Raw genomic sequence first — 13279 nt, 5'->3', positions numbered from 1 at the left:
TTTTTCCCGTTCGCAGTATTTACTAAACAGAAATGAGTTTTTCCTGCATCGTCTTTTAGCATTCAAATCAAAATCAAATCAAATTTTATTGCCATAAAAAAACAAAATACAATTTCGTTAAAATTTCTTAACAAGTGATTATTATGAATAACAATACATTTTTTCCTTAACAAAACAATATTCGCCATGGCACCACCAGCAAAAGTAAAACTTGCTCGCTGGTGGGAGTCTTTATTCTAACCCTAATAATATAGTTATTGATTTAGTTGATCTAATTTATACAAATGAAACAAACCAGAGCAGAAAAAAAAATAAATGAAAATAAGAAAGGAGAACATGAATGAGAGAAAAATACAAGAGAAAGAAGAGATCAAGATGATTATGAACTTGCTAGGCTATTCAATGAAAATGTCAATTCAAATGAAACTCAATTCATGAAAAAAATTCATACAAATCCATTCGTTTAGACCATTCCCTTTATGATGTGTCAGAAATAAAGGCGGTACTAAATTGATGAATTTTGTACTAATGTGCATGAGCTGTCTACACAACAAACTTAGACTACTATGAAAAATTTTGAATTTTCTTGTACTATTTGGTCTGAGTGAGTAAGTCGGCCTATCAGCCTCTTCAAAGTTATCTTTATAATTATTCATGTATTTTATTAATATTTTCAGATATATTTGTCTTAAGGTCATAACATGGAAATCCCTGAAGACTTGCTGGGTGGGATAGTCTCTGGGTTTGCGAATTATGGTTTTAATTACAGCCTTTTGTGTTATAAATAGATTATTCAGGTGTGTGTCATAAGTTCCTTCCCATATTGCAATCCCATATCTTAAAATGGACTCAACTAAAGCATAATAGACTGTTTTTATTTGCTCTCTATCCAATAGTCTATTGATTTTATAAAACTTATAGTTGATGAATTTTAATTTTTATTGATAAAATTTATGTGATGATTCCATCTGAAGCTTTCATCAATAATAACACCCAAATATTTTATGGATACTACATTTTCAAAGGTAGGACAGTCGCAATCAGGAAGCATTGTAAGACTATGAACTCCAGTGACTATCTGATCACATTTAGTATGAAGTTTTAATTTTAAAAATGTGGGAGGTTTGCCAACTGCATTTGCTGAAAAAGTTATATATTTAGACTTACTAAGATTCAGACTAAGTGTATGTTGGTCAAGCCAATTCTTTATTAAAAACATATCATGTTCTGAATTCAAAAATGCTTTCTGCCAACTGTCATCTGAAAAAATGACTGCAGTGTCATCAGCAAATGAATATACTTTACCGTTTTTCAATTTGATATTCAACATTTCGTTCACATACAAAAAAAAAAAGTATGGGCGACCAAACTGTACCTTGAGGTAGGCCATAATTACTTAATTCTTTTTTACTTGACTGTTTCCCAAGAGTTAACATCTGTGATCGGTCACAGAGATAGCTCATGAATAACTTTAGAGGCAAACCTCTTATTCCATATTTAGCTAGTTTATCCAGAAGACTATCATGTGGCACAGTGTCAAAAGCTTTTGCCAAATCTAAGAAGACTGTCATGACTTTCTTACCATCATTAAGTTTTTCTGTTATGTAATTTGTAAATTGTATTAATGCGTCTTCTGTACTTTTCTTTGCCTGAAATCCGAATTGGAATTTATTGATAATATTATGTACATTTAAATAATCCAATAAACGAACTTTTATCAATTTTTCCAGGATTTTTGAGAGATTACTTAATAGACTTATTGGTCTGTAATTACTAGGTACACAGGGATCACCTTGTTTAAATAGTGGTTTAATTACGGCTATTTTAAATTTCCTTGGAAATATTCCTGTGACGAAGCACATATTAAAAATGAATGATATTGGTTTAGAAATAAGATGAGCTATGTTTTTCAGTGTTAAACTACTGATGTTATCTTCTCCAGGACTAGAGTTGCTCTTTAGTTGCTTTATCATAATTTCAACTTCGCAAGAGGTGATTGGTTTCAGGAAAAAAGAATGCACAGGTGGTCTGTGATTTTCATCAATCTCATAATGTTTTAAACTGGAATTGCATGTTTTGAGTTGAGCATTCGTTCTACCTACTGTTGCAAAATAATTATTTAGACTAGCAGCGTCAATTTTAATTTCCTTGTTATTATCTTTATCAATATCTATCGCCTGGTTTATGAGTTTCCAGAGTTTTTTTTTATCACTACCACATTCAGATATTTTATTTTTGTAGTAGTTTGTTTTAGCTGTTTCCAATGCCATGTTTAATGTGTTCCTGTACCTTTTAAACTCTTCCTTCAATGTGAGATTTGATGGATCTTTTTTTAATTTTTTATAAATTATGTCTCTTCTTAAAATTGAATTAATAAGACCAGGTATTATCCATGGTTTCAGAGGTTTCTTTTTACGAGAGATGTGTTTTCTGTAGATGAGGATTCTATGTAATGAAATAATTTTGACACAAAACTATCAGTAAGTTCGTCGATGTTCAAATCATCAACAAATCGACTATTGTATAACCAAGACCAGTTTTCATTTAAAAGTTGTTCATTTAAGATCTTGCAGTCTATTTTTTTGGTTATAATTTTCTCATTCTCTTTTTTATTAGACTTTATTGCATTATTGTATCCCAAATGAATTGAAACAGAGAAATGATCTGTAATTGTAGTCTTAAGTATATTACCAATATTACGTCGAAATTTATTGTTAACTCTTTTAAAAAATATGTGATCCAAACAACTCTGTCCCCCGGTACTACCATTTATGATCATCTCAAATCCGTTACCATTTAATATACTCAAATAGTCTTGAACAAATTTATTTTCTTTATTAATGTCTATGTTTATATCTCCTGCTATACATACATCTATGCAGTGAGGGATATTTTTCACAAACTCTTCCAAGCTAATTAAGAAATCATTTACGTTACTATTAGGTGATCTATAAATTCCAACTATACGTAACAACGTGTTATCTATTTTTAAATCCAGACCTAAACAATTTGATTCATCTATTTTACAATCAATGATTTGAAATGAGATATCTTCTCTAACATAAATACAAATTCCATCACATTTATTCAAGGAACCAGGTTTATTTATTGCTTTGTAGCCATCCATGCTACAGCTAAAAGGCATTTCTTGCGTTATCCAAGTTTCTGATAAGATAAGAACATTAAATTTTGTTTTCATGTTATCAAGTATGTAGCAAAGTTCATTGTGGTTCCTATTCAAGCTTCTGATATCAGATGCAAACAAATTAAAAAAATTGAAAAAAGTAGAATGAGTTTCAATTGAATAATTCAGGTAATCCTCTATCTCATTTGTCTCTCCATTATAATCATCCAGTAACGCATACAAATCCTCTATCCTTGACATAAAAATAACTTGATCAGCAACAATCAGTACGAAAAAGAAAAGAAAAAAAGAAATTATAATTTAAATTTAAAACGAGAAAAAAATTTTTTAGTCGCTAATAGATAACAGGAAAAGTTTTTCCTTTTTTCCTTTGCCCTACACTCACCGGCATTACTTATCAAGACCTATTTTCCGTATTCCATGATTTAAGTGGAACTAGCCAATACCTAGCTGAACTCGCATTTATTTAAAATCTTTCAATGATATACGGTACTATAAAATAAATGTGACTCTGTTCATATTTTCTATTAACTCTATGGATTAATAAAAAACAAATAATAATTTGAAGTCTTATAAAAAAGCAGTTGAAAAGTTCATTTACTTTAAAAATGTGTAAGAGGCCATGAGAAAAAAACGAAATAGTTATTAATTATTATCGTCCAAGTCAGACTCACACTGTATCACTCTGGTCTCACCACTCACCTTCATTATCTTGATGCGGCCAGCTCGATCCGCCCACACATACTTGATATCAGGATGACTGCGCTTGTAGGCCTTGCTCTTGGACAGTAGAATTCTTCTTTTTCGAGTGAGGGATAAGTTGATGAAGATTTTATTGTCGGAAGCCATACCCAGGTGCCTTACAGATAGGTCCTTTTTCGTCTTCTTGGCATCCAGAATTCTATGTAAATCGTCTCGATGTGTGAACTTTACCACAATATTTGATTTACCATCCGAGTTTCCTTTCATTCGATGACACACGTCCATGCGTTCTTCACAAATTGGAACAGATAATGCACTTCCGAGTGAACAGATGATATTATTTACATTTTCACCCTCAAATTCCGGTATTCCGGAAATCTCCAGTGTATTTCGATGTCCATACTGGTCGACGTCATCCACATGACTCTCCAGAGTACACAATGATTTTTTTAGATTCACGTTCTCCGACTTCAACCGCTCCAATTCTTCCCCCTGTTCCTTCACAATATTAGATTGTTTCTTCAACTGATCTGACAAACTACTGATTTCCTGATGACGGAGTTCAATAGATTTACCTAGCTCTAGCTCAACGTTGTTTATAGTGTCCTTTATTTCCTTGGTGTATTTCGCGAGAAGTGATTCGACAATCTGTAATGTAAGAGGAGTTTCATCATTTACCGTACCGGATAAATTTAGGGGCGTATCTTCGGAACTCGATCGGCTCAAGCGATGTTTCTTCAAGCACTCTACACAGGTCCACACCTAATTTTTTAAGAAATTAAGGTCATTTTTTGTTAAATTCGCACAGCTTAGATGAAACAAGGACGTGCAAACACTACATACAATTCTTGACTGTTCACCCTCCTTTCGATTTACTGGTTTCGTACACGAGCCACAAGATGACATATTGATGTAGATTGTAAATTAATCACTCTAGATGACAACTTTTACCGTTTTAAAAAAGTAAGAATTCGGTTTGAAATAACTTGGAAACAGTTCAAAACTTTCAAAATTTTGAGCCGGCGAGTGTAAGTAACGGAGTTCAGTAGAGCGTTATCATGGAGATAAGAGAGGTAGAAAAACAACTTCACTCTCCGGCTGTCCGAACTAGACTGAATTTTAAAAGATTAATTTGGTGCTTATGAGTGCGGAAAATGCTTGTATGGAAGGGGAGAAACTTTTTGTTGTCATACGCGATGACGTGAATTGCAATGTCCGGATTGAGTATTTCAAATTTCTTAATATCGCATGTCGTCACCGGGAAATTTACACCTCGCATATTAAGTGTGTGAGCAAACTTGCTCAAATACTTTACAGTCAGGTGTGAGTCCTTTGGCTTCTGATTGAAATACGCAAGCACTGACCATAAAAAGCATTTTTCGTAAAAGAGATTTTTGACATTTATAATACAATTTTTGTTTTTCAAAAACTGGGGTGTTTGAATGAAACTGGATGTGTATATAGGATTAAATTTAATCACGTTCACATCCAGTGATTCAATTTTCTTTAGCACCCATCCACTCCCATGTCTTACGAAATTTTCGAAAGATGAGAGGATTTTTTTCACAGCCAAGAAAAAATGCTCATTAAAATCTTCATAGTTCTCAAGCACGTTTAGCGCTATGTTGGAGTAACTATGTAGATTTATCAGAGATGAGACAGTCTCACCAACCTGCTTGTCATCCATCACCACTAATTTATACAGCAAAACATTTAATACTATAAACCACTTTACATTCCCATCATGGCTTGCCGCATGTTCCCTAATTATGTCGAAAACTCGACATTTCGACCTCTTTAGCACGTTGGTGATGTCAATATCCTCATCCTCGTCATCGAGTGTGATGCAATGGCAGACTGCTGCAGAATTCATGCCACGTAGTCTGCGTTCCCTCGGCATCATTCTGAAAAACAAAAGAATAACGATCAGGATGAGATAGAGTACAACAGCATGTTTAGTTGTGAATTGTCATTGGTAGAAGAAGGGTGTGTGGAAATGATATCTTAAGATCACATAATGTTGTATGAAAGATTAAGATTATTATCTTTTGATAGAAGATGGTTGAAATCTTTTCCGCATTTGTCCACGGAAAACATGGCGAAAGAGGGATTTATATTCTCATCTGCACCAGACATTGTGTGATGTGTATTTTGTTCAATTTGTTTGGGAAAATGGGAAGAAAGTGACATACCAGCAATAGAACAGGCAAGGTACAGTCCGAACTGTAGAAGGAAAGATAATATAACAATTGAAGAGGAGAATTTTGATAATAATATTCTATGAGAATATGAAGAAAGATATTTAACTTTTAGAAATTAAAAAAACACAATTAAACGAATCGGAGAGACAAGTGTATTTGATTGAAAAAATATTAAAACGTGATAAAAAGGGACTGCTAGTGAAATGGATTGGATTTTCAACACCTAGTTATATTAGTAAAGATCAACTATTAGATGAAAAATAATCTATTGTAATATCTCATTGTAAATACATTCCATTCAGTGTGAATATGTCAAAGATTTGCTGTGAATATAATAGCTCCTCATCAAAAATGCTTTCCATTTCAATCTGAAGTTTCATTTTCGTAATTCGCTAAGGCTAAGGGTCAAGCAACAGATGCATTCTCGTGAAGAGGGTGCGGGAAAGAGAGGGAACGATATGTTGAAGTGAGGAACTTCTATCAGTGGGAGGGAGCGAGCAAGCGAGCGCCTGTCGAGCTGATGTGGTGGGTCACCCTCCTGCCTGATAACTTATCAGTTCCTTATCAGATCACATGCTGTACACGTGACTAACATGATTCCGATAGTAAATTTCGACAATGTTATAAGAGAGAAAGAAATGCCAACATGGTGTAGAAATGGTAAGTTGTTACCTCATAATGCAAGGATCCTTATAATAGGCTCTTCAGGCTGTGGCAAGACCAATTTGCTATTTAATTTAATTTTTTCAAAGAATGGCTTGAGATTTGAAACTATATACTTGCACACAAAGAGCGAGTATCAAGATAAGTACTTGTTTTTGAGAAAAGTCTTTTCAAAAATGAAGGATATTGAATTTCATATAAACAGCAATTCGGAATCTATTCCTCACCCGAACAAAATATTGGAATATTCTTTAGTAATATTCGACGACTTCCAACTTAATCATGTACCTCAAATAAGAGAATATTTTACTATGGGACAACATCGTAATATTGACACTGCATATTTAATTGAGAGTTATGGAGCTTCACAGAAACATTTCACTAGGGACAATGCAAATATGATTATAATCTTCAAGATAGATTTATTGAGTCTGAAATTAATTCACAGAGATCATGTTGGAGGAGATATTTCTTATTAAGATTTCGTTAAACTTTGTCATAAAGTTTGGAATTGTAAACCTCATAATTTTGTAACTATTATGAGCGAGTGTGGAATTGATAGCGGCAAGTACCGAGATTCGCTCGATACGTTTCTTACCATTCAGTAGAGATTAATTCTTTGTGCAGTCATGTTGTCATACAGCAGCAGAAAACTGAATAGAAAGAACGTTGGTTTAATCAAAAAGATTAAGAAATTGAGAAAAGTAATCAGAGACAAGCATAAAAGCTTAGTCAATTTTGAAAGACGATTGGAGGAATACAATTGGAAAACTCTATCACCATTGATAGAACCTATAATTGAATTGGGAAAAACCAAATCTAGTTTTCACTCTGGTGTAAAACCGAAAAAGGAAGAAGTAAAAGAGGAGAGTATGGAAATTGATGATAATGAGGAGGATGAGCAGAGTTATGAGAGTTCAACAGACAATTTTTTAAGCTCGACTAAATTTGAAAACAGTTTACTTGGTTCTAGCAGAAACGATGATGTGCTGTCACAATATCTAAAAACGTTTCATGCGGAAAAATTGAATAATTCAATCAGTTATGGAATTTCATATAATTCTAAAGATGACGTGTATTATATTGGAAATCAGCAAGTAATATTCGATAACGGTTATATAGATATTAATAATGAAAGATTTCGTTTAACACATGGTCTACTTGAGTTATTATTCAGTGCGAGACCAAACTCGAATCTTCATAATCAGAGAGATCTGGATAAGTATAGGAAAATCTTAACACTCACAGGCATACATTTAGATCGAAGAGGCTATGTTAAACAAAATCAGGGAATTAAATTGCAAATGATTCAAAAGTTATTTCCCAGTAAAAAAATTAGTAAAAAGAAGGGGTGGGGTTTATTGAAATTTGCAAAAAATAATTCTCATGATAGAATTTATCAATACTTTGATAATTTTGACGAATCAGTGGAAAGATTAAATTTACTCTATTCTTCAAAAGCTTCTGGCAACACTGGACATGATATTGAGATCGTGTCTATAATTGAAGAGCTAAAAGGAGCAAAACTAATTGTCTAGTGTTACGATGACTCTACATCAATTCGGTCGAATTGATACACCCAGTGCTGGGGCTGCTGTTGCTAATCTTACATGTGATATTGACTTGATAACACAGAAAATAATCGAATCAATAAATCAACAAGGAATCAGTGAAGCTGTGAAATTTTATTTAGATTCGCAAATAACCAAACTCATTTCGGAAAATACAAAGAATATTGGAGTGAGCATAATTGAAAGAGAACATATTCTAAGTTCATTACAAAATTTCAGTGCTAATTTCGATAAAGATATTGCAGAGAGAACTCTTACTTTAGAATCTGCTCTAGGAGGAGTGAAAACTTTAACAGACAGCTTTTCATCTCAGTTGCTCAGTATTAACAACGATAAAGTTGATAAAGCTTATTTAGATGAGAAATTAAAAGCCATATCAGATAAAATTAAGAATTTGGAGGTGTTGGACAGAAACTATCTCAATACTAAATTAAAACAGCTTAGTACAGAAATTTTTACTAGAGTAAATGAAACACATCCATCGTCAATTGATAAGCAATATTTAGAATCTGCTTTGCAGAAATTGACTAGTTCTTCATTAACAAAGGAAGAGTTTGAAAAACGATTATCTTAAATGGCGAGTGCAATAAAAGCTAATATTATGGAGGGTATTGAACAATTCATTACAAAAGATGCTATTGCTATTCTGATTAATCAAATTGCAGAAAAGTACACAACTAAAAATGATATAGGAGATTTTATTAAGAAAAAAACGAGATGGGAGTTGCTGTGAAAAGCGTTCGTGATGAAATAGCTGAGGCAATTAAAAACTCGGAAGAGGGTACTGTCATGAGACTGCAATGTTCGGCTCCATTCATAGATTATCTAAATTTATTCATACACAGAGTGGCCCTGGACATTGTATCCTCATATGCCCAGGTTAGTTTTCATATGAACTGGATTGAAGCCAAACAACATAACCTTACAGAAAATCAGATAGTCCAAATTATTACAGAAAAAATGGACCTAGCCCAATATAAAGACTTTGTATTGTCGCCGAAAACATAAAATCTTGTAAACACTTGCGTGAGAGAGAGTGAACTTTAACACATGCCGCTTCAAATTTCAGTCTAGAAGTAGACAGTAGTCTAGAAGTGAAATTTGAAGCAGCACATGTTTAAATACTTCACTCTCTCTCATAATATGTCATCCTTTTACAAGATTCATGCAATCAATCATAGTCAAAAACGTCTAGATTTTTGACTATGATTGATTGCATAAATCTTGTAAAAGGATGACATATTATGAGAGAGAGTGAAGTATTTAAACATGTGCTGCTTCAAATTTCAGTCTAGACATTTTTGACTATGATTGATTGCATAAATCTTGTAAAAGGATGACATATCATGAGAGAGAGTGAAGTATTTAAACATGTGCTGCTTCAAATTTCAGTCTAGACATTTTTGACTATATCGGTTTTTCCATAAATCTTGTAAAAGGATGACATATTATGAGAGAGAGTGAAGTATAATGAGCTTTAACGGTTAAACACATGCTGCTTCAAGATGAAGACAGCGAGTATAAAGGCTTTGGTCTCTGAAATTATGCAAAAGGATGACATATTATGGGAGAGAGTGAACTATAATGAATTTAAACACATGTCGCTTCAAATTTCAGTCTAGACATTTTTTCATGTAACGGAATGTAACGGTTTTTGCTGCAGGAGTTATCGGACTTAGAGGGGAACCTTGCAGAGTGCACGTGTCTAGATGAGGGACACGCTCATGAGCGCACGCGCCACTGACAACATGAAAGATTTGACTGCACAATTTTCAACGAGTTGTCTCTGACCCGCAAGCCAATTGGGGTTTTATGCCTATGGTTGAGATTGAACTTTTGACTGTCAGTTGGAAAGCAAGCATAATATGACCCATTATAGAAATTAGATTATTGTAGAGATTCACTAGTATATCATTAGATGTAGAGAGAAGGATTCACTAGTATAGCAAAAAGGATTCACTAGTACAGTATAGGAACGCTCGATCAAAATGGAACTTAGTTAGTCATTGTCTGTATTCTCCTTCTCTAGCCTTTTGTAACGCAAAGATCATTGAGGAGAGAGAAGCATGTGGTTTCACTTTAATCTTACAGTATAGGAACGGTCGATCAAAATGGAACTTGGTTACTTCTTGTCTGTATTCTTACTTCACTCCCCTTTCGTAATAGAGAATAGCAAAAAAGGAATTTAGAAGGGTGCCAGTAAGAGATGGAGCAAGTAAAAGAAGGAGAGAGCAGATGTGGCATCTGGCTAAGACAGCATAGATGTAGAGTGAAGGATTCACTAGTATAGCATTAGAGTAATATGGATTCACTAGTATAGCAAAAAGGATTCACTTCAATTAGTCAGTAGAGAATTTCTCCCTCAAAGGGAAATTTTCCCATATTCATCCCCCTCATCTATACTGGGAGAGAGAATTTCTCAATTCACTTCAATCTGTCAGTATAGCATTAGATGTAGAAATATGGATTCACTTTAATCTGTCACCAAGGGAATTTTTCCCTCTCAAAGAGATTTTTTTCCCTCATCTAGCATTCACTTCAATCTGTCAGTATAGCATTAGATGTAGAAATATGGATTCACTTTAATCTGTCAGTATAGAGAGGGAATTTTTCCTCCTAAAAGGGAATTTTTTTTCCCTCACCTGGGGAGGGGGAAGGGGAGAGAGAGAGATATCTCTTTTCAACCCCCTCACCTCCACTGGGCAAGGGGAAGGGGAGAGAAAGAGAGAGAGAAAGATATATCTCTCTCTTTTCAACCCCCTCACCACCACTGGGCGGGGGGAAGGGGAAATCTATTTTTAGAACACCCCCCACCATCCAGGCGGGGGAAGGGGAGGCGGGATGGACGAGGGTGTGAGGGGGGAGGGGGTTTTGGAGCAAAAAAGCCCGTCTGAAATCTTATATTGTATCTACTAACTTATAATCTTCAGAAGAATTTTGGCAATATATAACACAAATCCACAAAGAACAATACCTCACACACTTAAGCATCTAAAATCATTACGAGCTGAATACTCTTATGTAGTTGAAAAAACAATGGCTATAGGCTTGTAAACACAAGAAATAATTATAGACAAAAATTAGAACACTATAAACTGTTCAAAACTCAATTTAAAACATTAAAATTTCAATTAAATAGAAAAATATTCAGAGAGCACAAAACACCTTCAATAGCCAGCCACCATTTTTTAGAGAAGAAGGAAGCCTCCCAGTAAAGAGCAAAGACACCTCGAACCAGTGATGACTTCACGGACACGTCACCAAAAAATTATAAATTACAAGTTTAGAATTCACATTTTACATTTGTTCTCAATGAAACTTTATTTCGAAACTGTTATTTTAATTTTATATATCCTCTATATGATCTGTTAATTCTGTTAACTCTGTTTACAGAGTTTGTTTTTTCGGTGATACCATGGAACAAGCAACACAATAATTTATGATAAATTCTCAGTCAAAAAGTTGTCCGTATATTGATTACTCTGATATTTACTATGAAGTTTTATAGATCTTGAATTAAAGATTCGATTCTAATCGAGAAAAAATGTAATATTACAAATACCCCCCTCTTGACATAAAAAATTTTACTTATTATTATTATTAGTGTATGGCACATATATATATAGACACACACAAACATATAGGTAGGTAGTCAAAGGAAAAATCTGGTCATGAGACCGTTGTCAGGTTAATAAGATATTGTAAATATATTAAATTTTTATGTCGAGGTTGTCAAGGTAGTGCAGTGATTGTGGAGAAGCCAAAATAAAATCATTTGAATCGCCTTGGTAGGCACGTATATTACAATTTCCGATGATGTGTTTCAGCATCTTTCCAGCCTCTCCACAATCACAAGCAGGGGAAGGTAAACTTCCCCAGTCATTAAGAGAGGCCCCGCATCTCCCGTGGCCAGTCCTAACCCTGTTGAGGGCCGCCCACGTCTGTCTTGGCAGTTCAAATCCAGCCACATTCACACCAACTGAGAACCTAAAGCAGATGCTGAGGGGGGTTTTTTCCATCCACTCTTTCTCCCAGCTTGCTCTCATGGAAAAATTGTCATCGCTCAGTTGCTCTGCCATGCGCATGGGAGGATGCCTTGACTTCAACCGATCACCCAAATCCAGAAGATCTCCATGGATTGGAAGTGCCCTGTTACTCTTTATCTTTTTGTATTCATGTACAAGAGCAGAAGATCTACGTAGCCCCGGTGGAGCAATATTGCTGAGAGCTGGAAGCCAGTATATGGGGGTGCTTCTAATTGTCCCAGTGATTAAACGCATAGTGTGGTTCAGTTGCGCATTTACTCTATTCACATGGGCACTATTTAACCACACAGCAGCACAATATTCAGCGGTTGGATACACCAAACCCAGAGCAGAACAGCGCAAAGTTGTGGCCGAAGCACCCCAAGTAGTGCCACAAAGTTTTTGAATTATGTTATTTCTTGTTTTCAGTTTCTCAGCAACATTTTGGATGTGGTGTTTATAGGATAGAGTGCGGTCAAGCGTAACTCCCAGGTACTTTGGCAAAAAATTGTGTTGCAGGTGAGCACCATCAAATTTTACCTTCAACTTCACACTTGCCTCCTTATTATTCAGATGAAAGCAGCAAACCTCCGTTTTCCTCATGTTGGGCTGGAGCCTCCACTTGTGGAAGTAAGCTGAGAGGAAAGACAAGTCTTTAGTCAGGCTGCTTGCTGTTTTTTCCATACTCCTGTCCTGAATGGCTATAGCCATGTCATCTGCATACACAAATACTCTTGATTTGATATTTGGCAAATCGGCTGTGTACAGATTGAAGAGAAGGGGGGATAAGATAGATCCCTGTGGCAATCCATTGTTCAATACTCTTCTCCTGCTCAGCCTATCATCCATGAGAACCCTGAAATTCCTGTTCTTCAGCATTTTATTGATCAATTGAATGATCTTTAGACTTTGCAGGACCTGTAGGAGTTTGAATATGAGGCCCTCTCTCCACACTGTGTCATATGCAGCACT

Source organism: Nilaparvata lugens, chromosome Y (assembly GCF_014356525.2).
Source record: "Nilaparvata lugens isolate BPH chromosome Y, ASM1435652v1, whole genome shotgun sequence".
Taxonomy (NCBI): Eukaryota; Metazoa; Arthropoda; class Insecta; order Hemiptera; family Delphacidae; genus Nilaparvata; species Nilaparvata lugens.
Note: the sequence above shows the minus strand (reverse complement) of the source record.